The sequence below is a fragment of the Synchiropus splendidus genome, chromosome 8 (genome assembly GCF_027744825.2).
Source record: "Synchiropus splendidus isolate RoL2022-P1 chromosome 8, RoL_Sspl_1.0, whole genome shotgun sequence".
NCBI classification, from domain to species: domain Eukaryota; kingdom Metazoa; phylum Chordata; class Actinopteri; order Syngnathiformes; family Callionymidae; genus Synchiropus; species Synchiropus splendidus.
The window spans coordinates 11,234,661-11,249,592 of record NC_071341.1 but is presented as its reverse complement, the minus strand read 5'-3'; the positions used below and the strand labels follow the sequence as shown (position 1 = coordinate 11,249,592).

The 14,932-nt window shown below is 43.2% G+C and overlaps 1 protein-coding gene across 1 annotated transcript in view; it reads left to right on the top strand.

Moving 5' to 3' along the window:
• LOC128763394 (cytoplasmic dynein 2 heavy chain 1) overlaps positions 1–14,932 on the top strand; it is an 83,084-nt gene that overhangs the window by 65,361 nt on the left and 2,791 nt on the right. The window lies entirely within an intron of this gene.

Sequence of the window (14,932 nt, the reverse complement as noted above, 5' to 3'; positions counted from 1 at the left end):
TGTTGTTGTTGTTCTCATCCTAGCTGCCACGTGTCTTGTGCATCATTGTGACCAGTGGACCAGGAACTCCTGCACTTACAAAGGTTGTAACAAAGAAAAAGAGCGCCACCTACTGAGCTGTGAAAATCAGGACACATTGTTTCATGAAGCCTCATCAGCCCATCACTAACTGTGAGTGCCATATTTTATTTGTATCTACATTACTGTTATTTAGTTTATACTCAGAGTTTAACTGAATATGTGGTATTGTTTCTGGCCTCTCCAGTTCTCTGATGTGGGTGGTCTCATGAAGTGGTCCAACTCCTTGTTTTTTTTGTCTTTTTTTATCAGACTTTTTTCACCATCAGCCCTCTTCTTCCTTCGGTACTTCTCTCTCAGTCATTACCAACTTATGCAGACACTTCTTGAGGCGGTTCCAGGCTGGTGCACCTCATTGCTTCCTTCTTTGTCACACCATTGGATCTGGCACCTGATGGAGCCGCTCCCACGCTCCTGCGCCGTTGAGTTTGGTTGCCTGTTAGTTTTGTAAACTTCCTGCTCTTGCCTTTGTACTCCACATCATTCAATACTAATCAAATAGTTCTAGTAACCAAAATGACAACCGCCTGCGCTGCTGCCATCTAAGGGCCAGGAATGCATCTCCCCCTGTTCACCAAATGCATGAAAAACCTATAAACCACAAACCCGATTTTTCTTTGTGCCTTTTGATGCTATTTTTAACGGTGGCTGCCCTTTGGCATCTTTCCCAACTTTGCAGTTATGCGTTCAATGTGGGCTCAGCCTTTTGCAAACCTCTCTAAGCACTTGTAAATGATCCCAAAATTTCCCGGCAGAAATATTATCCCAGCACAATAAAATCGCACTCCAAATACACAGAGAAGTCTGCGAGGTGTCATCACAGCTAATGGTCTCATTGACAAAGAGCTTCCTCCGAAATGCTTTCGGAATCAAAAGAAATCCCTTTTTTGTGCCTGCCGCCATTTTACATAATTCTCTGCTATTTACAAATCCATTCGAGGTGACAGAGTCCCCCCCCCCCGCAGATATCGAAGCTTCTCTGAGCAAAGAGCCGTATTTTTTGCTGGCTGGATCAATGAGACCATTAGTGGCCACACACACCGGCCCACTGATGTGATCGATTCTACATGATGGTTGGAGCTCCAATTGTGTTCTGACGGTTTTGTCGCTGCTGAGATGTCTTTGGGAGTCGGCGTTTACTGTAGCATGACTGCACTTGGAAAATGAGTGGTAAATCTAGGGGAAACCTGTCCATACGCAATGTTTTTGGATTGGATTTAGCACAAATCAAATCTAAAACAACACACTTTAAAGAGGCTGTATGCTGCTTTTCCGACTTCACTTACCAATATTGTTTTAAATGTACTGCTGTCCTACATGGCATTTGGTGACATATCATGCCGTTGTTAAGTCAAATCTGTTTTTTGTTGTGTTTATTTTTAAACTGCTCCATATTTGAATGGTGAACTTCATAAGACTTCTTGGATCCAATGAATTTGAGATGTTGGAAGTATATTTTATACATTGTTTATACACTGTTTTGAGAGCTGCAGAGCTGTTACAGTTTGGGACGGAAGGAAGAGAACTAGTGACTAGGAACTGTTGAGTCACTACTGGTGGTGTTCTGGAAGTCCACTTGAATTGATGAAAGAGAAAGATGGAGAAAATAACTCGAGTAAATGACAAAAAGGGAAATAAATGAAAGCTAAAGGTAGGCAGGTAAAGAAGAAGAAGAAAGGGAAAAAGAAAAAGGATAAACAAAAGGAGAAAAGGAAAATGTGCTGTATCCAAAGAAGTGGATGATAAGTAAAAGCAGAAATAGAAAAGGGGGAAATGAAGGTGGGGAAAACAAAACAAGCAGAAAAGGAAAAAGAAAAAAGTGAATCAGAGGAAAAGAAGAAAATGGAAATGATAAACAAGAAAAAGAATGAGATGAAAGAGAAAAAATGAAAAGGAAGAATGATTAAAAGATGGAAAGGAGACAAATGAAAATTCAGAAATAAGGAAAGAAAAATGAACAAAAAAGAATGAAGTAGAGGTCTAATAAAAAATGACAAAAACAAGAGGAATTATTGCTCGAGGATCTGGAACAGGTTACCTCCATGTTGGAGGAAACACTGTTTTGACACTTCTTTCTTTTTCTATTTCTTCAAGCTTTTAAAAACCAACATAAAGGCGTATTTTCTCGTTCTCCTCTTTTCCTTTCTCTTTTTACAAATCACACAGAAGAACAACTATGACCCTAGAATCGGTTGTCAGCCCCGCGGGACCGTCCCAGTGCGTTATGTGGCCCCTTTGGAAAATGAAGTGCCACACTTGTGTAATAAACATCAATAGCAGAATGTTTGCCAAATGAATGCCACCAATACCATGAAGCTGCTGGAGCTTCATGGTTAAGTGGAACATAAACTGAGGCCAAACGTGTCGGTCAGATGGAAAACCATCTCTTATGGTCCGATAATCACATCTAATGCTCCGCAAATAGATAAATGAGGACGAATGTGCGGAGGTGGTGAGAAATCCACTGTTTTTGTGAGTTACCGGGGAAGCCTGGTCTAACACTGAGGAATGTCTCAGATTAGGGAGCTGACAGCAGCTAACTGACCAGCAGCAGTGACCCCTCCCCTCCGTGGTCACAGCCAATGAAGCAGTGTAGATTAACGGCCGCTAAGCCTCTCAGCCAATCGTCGCGCTCGGCTCTCAGCCGCAGCCAGCGATGCCCTTGAACAAACTCACTCACTTACGCACACACTTTCACACACTCGCCACTTCATTCAGCCTCTTCTGGGCGCGGTGGGCTGCTCAGCGCCAATGTTTATGGTTTCTCTGAACCAGCAAATCACTCCGGTTATAGCCGGTCAGATTTACAACCACCTCGCCGTCAACTGGCTCACAGACGAGCCAAGAGTCGCACTCGCATCCAGCTGCATGCTGGATATGATGCAGGCCGCCAAACAGCAGAGAAGCTGCTTGTTCAGTGTGGGAGTAGCTCACTGCGCCGTCGTGACATCTAACAGGAGGAAACATCTCAACTGCGGCAGATGTCTGTGTGTTATTGATTCTAGAGTTTGGCTTGCCGGCGCATGATCGCTCTGTTCACGACGTGGCGCCCTGTGGTGCCAGCTCTGACCAGACCAGGAAGTATTCCAGCCTGAGGAAGGCCGCATCCCTGCAACACCTCTTCTGTGAGTCTTTTTGTGAGCTGTTTGTAGAAGAACATAAGCTAAAACAATAGTTGTAATGCACTGATGCCTACTTAGCCAAGTGGAAAGGCAGCTCTAATACATGATGCCACTGCATATGCACTGGAAACATGTGAAAGTGTGTGGGCCACTGAAACTCAGGCCTCAAAACCCAAGGTCTGTGGACCAACGCAGGCCAGCCAAGACCATTTATGAGTCCCATACAAGGTGTATTTCACTTGAAATAAAAAAGCACTTATGCCTTTCAATGTCATGTGTTGCAGTGTTCATCTTTTCCCTCCCACCTTTTGTAATGATGCAAGCAGACAATTGTGAATGCCAACAATTAATCTGGAATCTTCCAACAGGCTGATGCAGGTAAAACTGAATTCAATACAAGATGGGTATATTACAAATTATATTGGAGGCTACTGGTCTTGTATTCAAAACTTATTCAGAACCGATGTTTATTATTATTATTATATTATTGTTATTACTATTACTATTATTGTATTATTGTTATTACTATTACTATATTATTATTATTATCATTGTTATTATGATGATTATTATTAGTAAAAGATCAATGAAGAACGGGTTTTGCAATGCTCCTGCAGGACCAGGATCAACTGAAGTCGTGCATTCTTTCAAGGAAATATGTTCGGAAGTCTGTTGTGGAAAAAATGATGGAATTGAAATAGTCTCATGAATAGGGTGTGTTTTCCTATTCCAAAGGCCTCACTAGAGAGGGAAGATATAGTCCATTCTAATGAGACGAGGAGCTGAAATAGATCATGTTGCCATAGAGAGTAGGTTTGAATAAATCACATCGCTCAGTGTTTGAACTTTAATATCACCCCTCCACCCATGTCTAATTTTTATTTCATTTTATTTTTGTTTGTGTGTGCCAGTCTGTCATCTCTGACTTTCGGCTCTATCATCAGGGTTACATCAGCGGAGGAGTCTTTTTGGTGGAGTCTTTCACTGCTGCAGTTTTTCTCCGTCTGGTAAGAATCACTCACATTGTTGTGAGCCTGAGTGTGGAGCGCATTCACAGCACAAAAACAAGGTTCAAGAAGAGATGTTTTTTGTTTGTTTTTTCATGAATACATGTGGTGTCTTGTAGCCCTTGAATTCAGCCGTGTAAACATCAAATCTAGTGGTGAAAAGAATTGATCGATTAAGGTTGATCCTTCACTTCCTTCAAGGATCTTGGCTTAAGAACCTTCTCCTGAAGACGTCTTGATTTTTGTTTCATATTCTTGAGAGTGTTGTTGTCTGCTGGTCCTATCCAAGATAATGCCGACACCAATCGGTGGCAGGTAGCTACAACTCTAAAACCCCATCCGTAGCATAAATATTGGGGTTGTTCCCAGTATTGTGAACATGGAAGTACAGCACTCTCATACATACAAGGGCCAGTCGCTGGTGATAGTGGGTTGAGCTGTCAAGTGGCGGTGCTGAAAAGTGCCTGTGTCTCTTGCAAGGTTGTTTAATGCAGGTGAAAATACTGGTACGACCCGACCATACGACACAAAACTATGGCGTTGACCTATATATTCCAGTAATTTCACTGTATGTCTGCTGTAACCTCACACCAAGAGGTTTGCCGGTTCAAATCTGGATGTGGAGTGAACCATGGTCTATTCTATGTGGAGTGAAAACTTTCTGCTTGTACTCAGTCTTTCAGACACTCCGGATAACTGAGTCTAAATTGTCATAGGGTGTATATATATATATATATATATATACATGGCGGAAGCCCTCTTGTACTCTCATTTACAGAGTCTCAGTTTCGTATCAGAAAGAATGCCAGACGGCCACAGTTTGCCGACAGCGGCGCAAGAAACATGTCAGAGTAGAATCACACTGCTGTGCCAGTGTGCGCTGTTATCAACATGTTAAAGGTGAACAAAATAAATATCTAAGCGTTTGCACTCACCAAGCGCTAAGCCTGCGGTGGCCACCTGATAAGAAGTGACAGGGTCGGAGAACAGCGTGACACGCGATGGAATGTCACCAAACATCTGTGGTTTCATTGCTCTGAAGCTAGTTTGCCCATAAATATCCTCACATGTTTAAGCCACAGGCTTCCGAGAGCGAGAAACGAGTAGCGGTTTTTAGTCCCGAAATGACGGTATGCGTGTCCAATCGCAGGACGCGTACAAGTCACGTTCAATGTGAGGCCAGAAAGAAGGCCTCGCTGTCCCCAACTCGTGATCTGATTGGATATCGCAACTATCCATCAACTATATGTGTCCGCTCACTCTGAGGGCACAAGCTAGCTGAATTCTGAGTGGACGAAAACTCTAACTTGGACCACTGGGATATACTATGACGGGAGTATGATGATTATATATGCTATATATAATATGTTTTGGGAAAATACATTCAAAATGAAATTCACTTTTGTCATGTCTGCTCATTATCAACTACATTATAAGATGTTTTAGTCCACGTTTTCAACATTCATTTTTGTCCCCCGTGTGCAGATATATATACATATATATATATATATATATATATATATATATATATATATATGTGTGTGTGTGTGTGTGTGTGTGTGTGTGTGTTCGTGTGTCTGCTGGCAGAATTAGCCCAATGTTTCGGTCTCTGACATGCTTCATTAGCAAAGATGGAATGGGCCAGAGAGCCAGACAGACACAGTCTGAATAAACAGCTGAACAAATGGAGATGAAGGGCTCCAGGACATACGGTTCATTTCATTTATCTAATTCAATACTTTCCAGATTTGAATGTTACGGCAGGATATCGAGCTCCTTTATACCAGACCTCCATACTCTTTATGATTTTAGCCTTTTTGTTTCTAGGTGGGTTAAAAAAATAAGGTTGAAACCTTAAGAATAAATGTCGGGATCGGGCAAATTCTTCACGTTGGACACAATGACAGTCAAGGAGCAGAAAACCGTCTCTATCTATTGTTCCGTCGTGTGTCCTGGCTTCGACTTCCATTGCTGCTCCTGCGTTCCCTTCAGTTTTGATCGCATCATCTGCGCAAAGACGCCTTGTAATTATTGTAGCAATGTCACGGCTTCTCCGATTCGATCAAGCCTCTCACGTGTTCAACGGAACGGGTCACCTCTGGTTTCCGCGCCACGTCTCACAGGAAATGAATAAATCTTTAATGTGACCAGCAGCAAGAGCTTTAAAAGTCGTCAGTATAATTGAAAATGAATATGAAATCAAACTGCCCTCCAGTGTTTGTTGGTGGAGACAGAACTTATATATGTGTTGCATCAAAGAAATGGAATTATGGATGACTTGGTGCAGATTCTCGTGCCAGCAATAATGGGATTTTAAAGATATTGTTTAATGGAAAACGAAAGGGTATTTTAGCGCGAGCCAGAAAACACAGATTTGCATCAAAGGAAACATTAAGAGCTGGATGCTTAATGCTTTTGATGGATGAACTCAGTTCCTACTCACCGGGGCTGCTGACAAATGAGGATTTATGACTGATCATTTTGCTATTACCCTTCTGATTCTGAAAACACAATCAGCTTGTTTGTGGAATATTTATCAGGAGATAAAGAGCTGGAGTCGCATCGGATCTCCAACTCCCAGGATGCTTCTGCGCCTGGTCAGTGATGGCAGACCAGACGTGTCGCATCTGGGAACGTGCCTTGCCAGTTTACTCCGGATGCATCTCTGTTGCATGTCCCCTGCAGTTGGGCCCATGGCTGCTCACCAAATCTGGTGCTGAGACCCACGCACGACTCATTTCTCCCCTGCAGATGTAGTGCTTCTGTACTGTGGCTTCATGAACCAGCGTCCGCATTCTCAGAGCCCGCTAGATGGCACTCCCTGCTCACGACCATTTCAATGAAACCTTACACCATTTTATACGAGCAATGCCACCTACCGAGCTCGGAGAGTGAGGAGGCTGTTTCATGAAGCAGCGTAAGCCCGTCACTAGTGCCTAAACACCGCCCTCTGCCTGCAGATTGGAATGACACCTGTGAGTGCTTCATGATCCGTAAGGGGTTTATGGCAGCACATATTGTGGCCTGTTCTGCATTGACTCCAAACGTTGACAGAAACATGCCTCTAAATGTTGCTCGGATTGAAATTACTGGCGTCCGCCATCTGACTGTGTAAATTCCTGACTACATCAGGCTCCAGTATTTGCAACTTGGATTGTTTAAATGCTGAGATGCTGCCTGTTGCAGTTTTGCGACAATGGTGCCTCAAGGATTAAGTTACCAATCTCTGATTTAAATAGCCGTGTCTCCAACATAAATAAGACTGAATGCACAATGTCCACATCACAAGCTGTGTGTGGAGTTCTACCAGGGTTGGTGAGGCTTCATGAAACACTGTGCTAACCTTTCAGAGGCCACAAGATGGCATTGCATTGTATAATCGTTGGCTTTGAATAACTAGTTCAATGAAACCATAGAATAAAGAAAAGCGCCACCTACAGGGCTCTGAAACTGAAACACTGTTTCGTGAAGCATCACCAGTCCATCACTAGTAAAATGTACTTGAAGACTGCTCAAGGTAAACAATCATTGTTTTAAGACCTGTTGAGGTGTTCTGTGTGAGTACGACTGTGAGGAGAGCCCAGGTCAAACCCGCTGAGAGCAAAGTCAGCACCTTGCTTCTCTGTCACCCAGAGAGTGAAAAGGAAACACATTTTGGATTTTAAATATTTAACTCGCCGCTACAACAGCCAAGAAAACAAATAGACACGCAAACAACTGGTTTACTCTGAGAAGCAGTCAGAAATGTCAGAGAGAGACCCGGTGCAGTGCAAAATACAGGAAGCGGAAGTCCATATTTGAGTAAGAGAAATGATGAGCGGAGGACGGAAAACAGCCCATGAATGTAACGCCTCCACCGTTAGTTTGACTCATCGTGATTTCACTCTTTTTGGAGACAGACCTGTCTGAGCATTGAAGAGTGATTTGATGTCACACTGCATCGCTATTAAGGGCTGTAAAAGGAGAGAAAGAAATGGTGTTAATGATTCAAAAACGCTTCCACACGTCCTCCCACTCAAGTCAGACGTCGCTGCCGTGCTCTCAGTGCCATTAGAATGTTTGCCAAATTCTGGATGTGGAATGAAGTGAGAATGAAACGTCACAGTTTAATCTGGGTTTAACGGAAACTGCTTTCTCTTGGACACATTTAAATGATAACAGATGCCAACAGTTTCCTGAAATGAATGGTGAGTCATGTTCACGCAGCTCAGTGGCGTGACCTAAAGGTTTGGGTTTTCTTACCGCTGTGTTGTGTCACCGTCGTGCTGCAGGTTCTGAAGGCTCACTTCAGGTCGGTGACTGTGTAAACTTGCCTCTGTGACTTATGCATCTCACTCTACTTTAGCGATTTATTTGTTTCAATTTAACACTTGGTCAGCAGTTTCATCTATTCCTCTCTTGACCGAGCTCCACTTCAGAAAGCTGCTTTAAGAACAATTTTGGTGGTTTTAGATAGCACTTTGGCCACATGCTTATTCTGTCCCCTCCTGGTATTTGGCATGTAAGTAGTTTCTAGAGCTGATAATGCCTCTTGGCTAAAATTCCAGAATGATTTTCACTCAAAAACCATATTCGGTGAAAAGGTGTTATGTAACGGAAGCCATTTTAAATAATTATATGTTTGTTTGGAGGAAGAGTGAAGGCACATTTCTGTTACTTCTGTAAACTTCTGTCTGTTATGCAACGGTTAAGGCTGCAACTGGTTTTTCTCCTCTTCAGAAATAAATAAACTACATAATAATAAGAGTTTTTTTCAGTATAAATGAGCAACTTCTGTCATATTCAAAGGGGACAGTGGCAGATTTGTAGGCTCAAATGCTTCCAAAGCCTTGTGCTTTTATTCTGATTTCCCTGTTTGTCATTGTGAGTGGGTGCCATAGAAGAGATAGCACATCCTTCTGTAGGAGAAACAGACACAGGTTTCCAGATACGCGCTCTCACAACACCACATCACGTATGGAGGAACTTTAACACAAGAACGCAGATATAATGACACTCAAATGAAGACGTTGACAATGACGGCTTCATGAGGCTTCATGAAACAGTGTCTCATGTTCAGAGCCCACTAGGTGGCACTCACCCCTCCAAAATCTTTGGAGATGAACGACCACTTTTTATACTTACATATTTTTGTGGCTCATGCCACCAATAGCGTGGCCCCGGTCTGCGTGTGTGAGTGACACCGTAGACTGGAGCATCTCATCTTCACTCCACTGAAGTCCACGCACTTCGGAGGTTTATTGTTTATGTTTCAAAGTTAAACGCAAGTCAAAATCTTTGATAATATTTTGACATTTCGCCATAAAAGCTTTTACTTTTTCATCTTATTTCCTGTATAAACGATCATCTCAACAGCAAGTGACCAAAATCGGTGAAGAGGGACATGAAACTGGGGAAAGAGCCGCATGCAGCTCGGGAGCCAGGGGTTGCCCAGGCCTGCCCTACCCTGTCATCTGAGTTACTCCTTTCTGTCTGATCTGAAGTATGAAGTAAAACTTCTGTGTAATTGCTTTTAATCCCATCTTCCTCTCAAAGTGGCATCACTACATTAGCAAAAGGAGCACTTGATGGATAACACATATTTAGCTTAATACACGGCAGACGGTTGATGGTTTCTCCACTTTCATTTTGGCTGCAGAGGAAATCAATTCCTGCTTGGGCTGAATACGAAACTAGAGTTGGGCAAGTGTTATGCACAGCGGGATTGATTTCCTTTGGTTGTCCTCAAGTTCACGGTGACCCAAAAAGGCCACGCTGCAGCTGCTTGACTGCTGTGCTCACGCCAGAGTCGCAATGTTTGACTCGCTGCCAGTGTGTCCAGAGGAGATCTGAGTCAAGTGATTGACGACATGACAGACCGTCTCTGATGTTGCATATATTGACAATATCAAAGTGAGATAACCATCTGACAAAACACAAGTTAAAGAAAGTGACTCCGCCTCCTCATTGGACGCATCACGGTTGCAATCTCAAGCATCCCAAGCAAAGTAGTGGCTTTGTTTGTCTTCTAAATGGTTGTTAGCAGGTTCTTTCTTTAACTTACTCTTCCTGATCAATTGCTTAATCCCCTTTCTTTTTGTTTGTTTGTTTCATGGACAACCCATAAAAATACAGTTGTGAATGTTCAAATAATTACTTCTTTTTTTACCATATTCCTTAGTGTTGCGGTGGATGGTTCTGTTTATGTTACACAATTTCACACACAAAATTCTGAATAATATAATAATGCAAAGAAAAGTGAGTCATCCAAAGACATACATTTGAATAAAAATGACGATAAAACTGAATGTTCCAAAAAATATGTTCCTAACAAAACCGAATATTTTGGCACATCTTCATTATTATTACCTGATACATGGTGATGTTTTCTGCTTGGTGTATCAAGTCTATTTTTGTCAGAAATGGCATAACCATCTACAGGTTTGTCCAGGGCGTCCAGCTTCTCCGGTTAAGTCACGCCAGACACCAAACTAAGTTTTCACGTTTCAGTCAGGTTTTTGGGTGGGAAAAATATATTTATTTTTCCTGTTTAATATAAGTCAACACAAAGCTAAAGAACTTCTCTGTTTGGCTGGAACAAAACAATCATTTACACATGTCTACATTTCTGTCTTCGACCTCACTTGTAGACACCAGTATTTATTTTTCTGAAACTCAGAGCTTCAAATCTGTAGTTCTAGTCGTGTTTTTGTTTTTGTCTGAGTGTGCTATATTCCATAATCTCATTTGAAACCGCAAGAAACCCTGAGACATCCTGGAACCTGAGACAGTCTGTGACTCACACCAACATGGCATTGTCTTCTACTGCTTTTGACATGTGACCATATGCACCATGGCGCTATGGTTGAATCCTATTCTGGACTTTAATGTCTCCTGATTCCTTGAGTTCACTTCAGTCACTGAAAATCCTGCTCAGAAAATCCTGAGATAGTCTGCAGTGGTTTCACCACACACCGTACTGAACATGTCCCAAGTCTGTTTGGGACAAGATTGGTCGCAGTATGATATGTAAAGCAAGCAAGACGAAGTCCATCCGTACTCATTACTTGTGGACAAATATTGGTGCAGAAATGTCTTCTGTTTTTTTTTCTTACTTTATGTAAGCTGATAGTCACTGTTACGCCTGAGGTACTTGTCCTAATGACATTTCTCAGAAATACCACTCCAGACTGACGCAACTCAGTTTGACTCGGACTTTTCGATGAGACATTTGGGAAGTGCTTTCAGTGATCTGTGTCTGCCGTTCCACAAACTTTAGAGGCTGCAACAGAGACGTGACAGTGATGAAATCTTTCATCACCGCTGCTCTGAGAGGTCATGAATAGCATTTGTGTGATTGAGTAAATAAGTTTCAACTCAACGTTTCTATCAGAACAGGACGGTGTGAAACCGTCAACAAATTATCATTTCCGTCGCATCTTCACAAGCAGGTTTTCAGAGCTTTTTACCTGAAATAACATCTGCTTCAAATTCCCAAGGGGTGTTAGAGTGAGTCGGGTCTGCAGCGCAGTTGACTTTCTCGCAGCGTACGCGTCTGACTGTTTATCAAGCAGTTCAGGGAAACTAGCTCTGAATGATAATGTTTTATTTGGTCCATTATAAAGTTGGTCCTGCAAAACAGCGCAGATGTCCTGCTCCAGCTGTCGCCGCATCAAACGTTCGCGGTAATGTTTTCATGTCCGGTGGATCCCGACGAAAAAGAATGGAGAATTAATATTACCTGTTTGTGTATCACTGTATTCACAGCCAAAGATGTGTCCAGCTTTTGTTCATTTTAGATCCTGTTGCAATAATGATTTATGGATGTGAATTTGGCCAATTCACAGTCATCATTAACATGTAATAATAGTGTCTCATACAAAATACAGATCAGTGGGGGGAAGGGAGACAGTATTGTTGCAGCAATCCTGGGTTGTTCTTGCTTTGTACAGGAAGGTCCCATGCATGGGTCAGTCTCTCCAGACGCTCAAATTTCCTCCCACAGTTCGACTTGTCAAGCTCAATGTCATGGCTTGTCTAGGATGTTTGGACCCAATAGCTGGATTGATGCAGCTTTTTTTTTTATTAATACAATAATATAAACACAAAGACGAACAGGAACAATAAACTGAGGACGTCACACCAAACGTGGAGTGAGGAAACACGAACAAGGATAGGGGAAAACAGAAAACAGGAGATTAATAACAAACCTGACTCAGGGGGTCAACAGAAGACTCACTCGGAGGTTACTCACGAGGCACAAATAACGAAAAGCGCTCAGAGTTGGATCAAAATCACACACACACGTGAGGAAATAACTCTAACGCAGGGAAACAGAAAAAGTGAGATAACACTCATTCGTGCAACAACAGCGAATAGCAACAACAGAAAACAAAGGAGTGAGAGAAACTACGGAGGCGGCTGAGAAAAGTTGTCAAGCACGCACAGAATCTGGAAAAACAGGGCAATGAGAGAAGCGAGGATCGAAGGAGTTTTACCGTTTGGACGCAAGGCCACCATCCGGTCACGCAGACTGGAACCTGGGTGTAGAAATCCTTGAAGCTTGATCAGCAAACAAGCTCCAGCGGGGCGGCCATTAAGATGGTGAGAACACCGGAAACGGAAACGAAACAGGCAACAACAAAATAAAAGCATGGGAAGAGACGTGGAACATGACACTCAATGCTCATGCTAAAATCCATCCATCCATTTCATCAATGAAGATGAGGTCACGGGGGCAGCAGCAGACACAAACAGGCTTAGTTTCTCCGTTCAAAAACCTTTACCCATTGAAACATTGTCTTACGATCATGTCCTCGGTCTGCCCCAGGGCCTCCTCCCACTTGGACATGCATCACCAGACAGACTTTCAGTCCGCCCAGATCACTGAGCTCCTGCCTTCATCTCTTATGAAAGGTCCAGCCACGGTGAGGCGAAATCTCATTTCTACCACTTGTATCTCAAATCCTGTTCTTTCAGTCTTTCAGTCATGACTGTGGATGCCTCACTGATCCCTAGATGCTTGAGCTCTCACCTAAGGAGGCGTCGTCCAACAGTCAGCTAGCATCTACACATTCTCACCACTACTGTGTCAAATAGCACTTGTTTTCCAAGTCTTCTGCGTTGAACGTTGACGCATAGGTCTGTTTTAATGGAATCAAATGATCCCTTCCTGTGTGACGTTCCAAAAGGAGAAGGTCACTGGGTCACGCTGCATCAGGAACCGCAGCAGATGGCGACACGTGTTTCAACTGATCTGCCTAATGCATGTACAGGCAACACAGACGGTTGAGTTGGGAAGCAAAAGTCCACTTGCAAATATTCACATTAGGAGTGAGACTGTGTTGAGCCAGCAGCAGGTTCCTGAGACCAGCAAACTGAACAGAGCCAGTGAGAAAGGGCCCTCACTGGAAATGAATCCAGCTTGTTCAGGGAAAAATGGTCCAGACTCTGACAACAGTTATCGTGAGGCAGACTGGCCCGCTTTCAGAGGTCTGGTACCCTCAACGTTGAATGTCAACACATGTAGTGGTTGAGCAAACTCTTCCCTTCCGTTCGCAAACATTCGCGTCATTCATACGTGATAGTGTTCAGACTAAACTCAGGTGCTTTGGTTGCCGGTGCACACCATTTGAGTTTGAAACCGAGCACACATTGTGATGTCCTGGTGGCTCCTTCCAATTAATCTTATGTGCCACCTCAACTGTCAGACTTTGCTCTCGTGATTTCCACTGTGAATGATAATTCATTTATAAATACCCTTCTCTGCAGAGAACAGAAGTGTGCATTTACCTAACGCCACATCACTTCTCTCCCTGCACTTTCACTGAATCATTTATTGAAAGGAACAGTTAGGATCTGAGAATGTCATTTTTATTGGACTATTTTAAATGGACCACAAGTACGACTGTCCCCTTTCTCCTTATGGCTGCAGATTCCTCACATATAGTCTTATTCCATAATTCAAGAGAAATATCTAATATTCATACCCAAATGAAGGCTGTTCTATAATGTATTGTGAAGGCGGGAGCTCTGGACAAGTCGGCGGATTGGACAGTGGACTGGGAAAATACGTCTCCGAGTCTCAGGCAAATGAAAGTAATGTGAAAAGTGAGTTTAAGGTGGCGTAAAGTAAAAGTTGATTTATGATGCCGTGCCGCCAGTAATCGCTTTTATGATGATGTAATATGGTCTCAATCCCACCAGGGAGTTTCATTTTGAGAAGTGTCAGAATGTTCCGTGCTCCTGGTGTCTTTTATCACCCGCACACTTGAACTGATCCAGAAAGATTAACTTGTCATCGATCAAAAATATTTAACACCTCACAGCGCAGCGGGGAAACCTCTGCTGTGGCTGGGCTGCAGAGGGGGACTCGCTCCCGCGCCTGCTCTGACGCGGAGAATGTGTGTCGAAGAATCACGTCATAAATCTTTATAGACAGAAGACCTACTGCGAGACGTGTTGCCTTCCCTCGTACTGTACCACCACATTTAAGCTTGGCTATTAGGAGGGTTGGGTCCTCACAGGTCTGGCGATGCTCCGGTCTGAATACCACACCTGAGGCTGGTCCACCACTGACTGGTCAGTCACACTCGGTCACACTGTGCTGGCTACAAGCGCCTTGACAATCTTCTGCTGACAGGCTGTCTGGTTCCAACTTTAGAAGCCTCTACTGGACTCACAAACGCTACGCAGCCACGGTTCTCAAACCTGATCTCGACTTTTTCCTTTGTCGATGTGTGACGG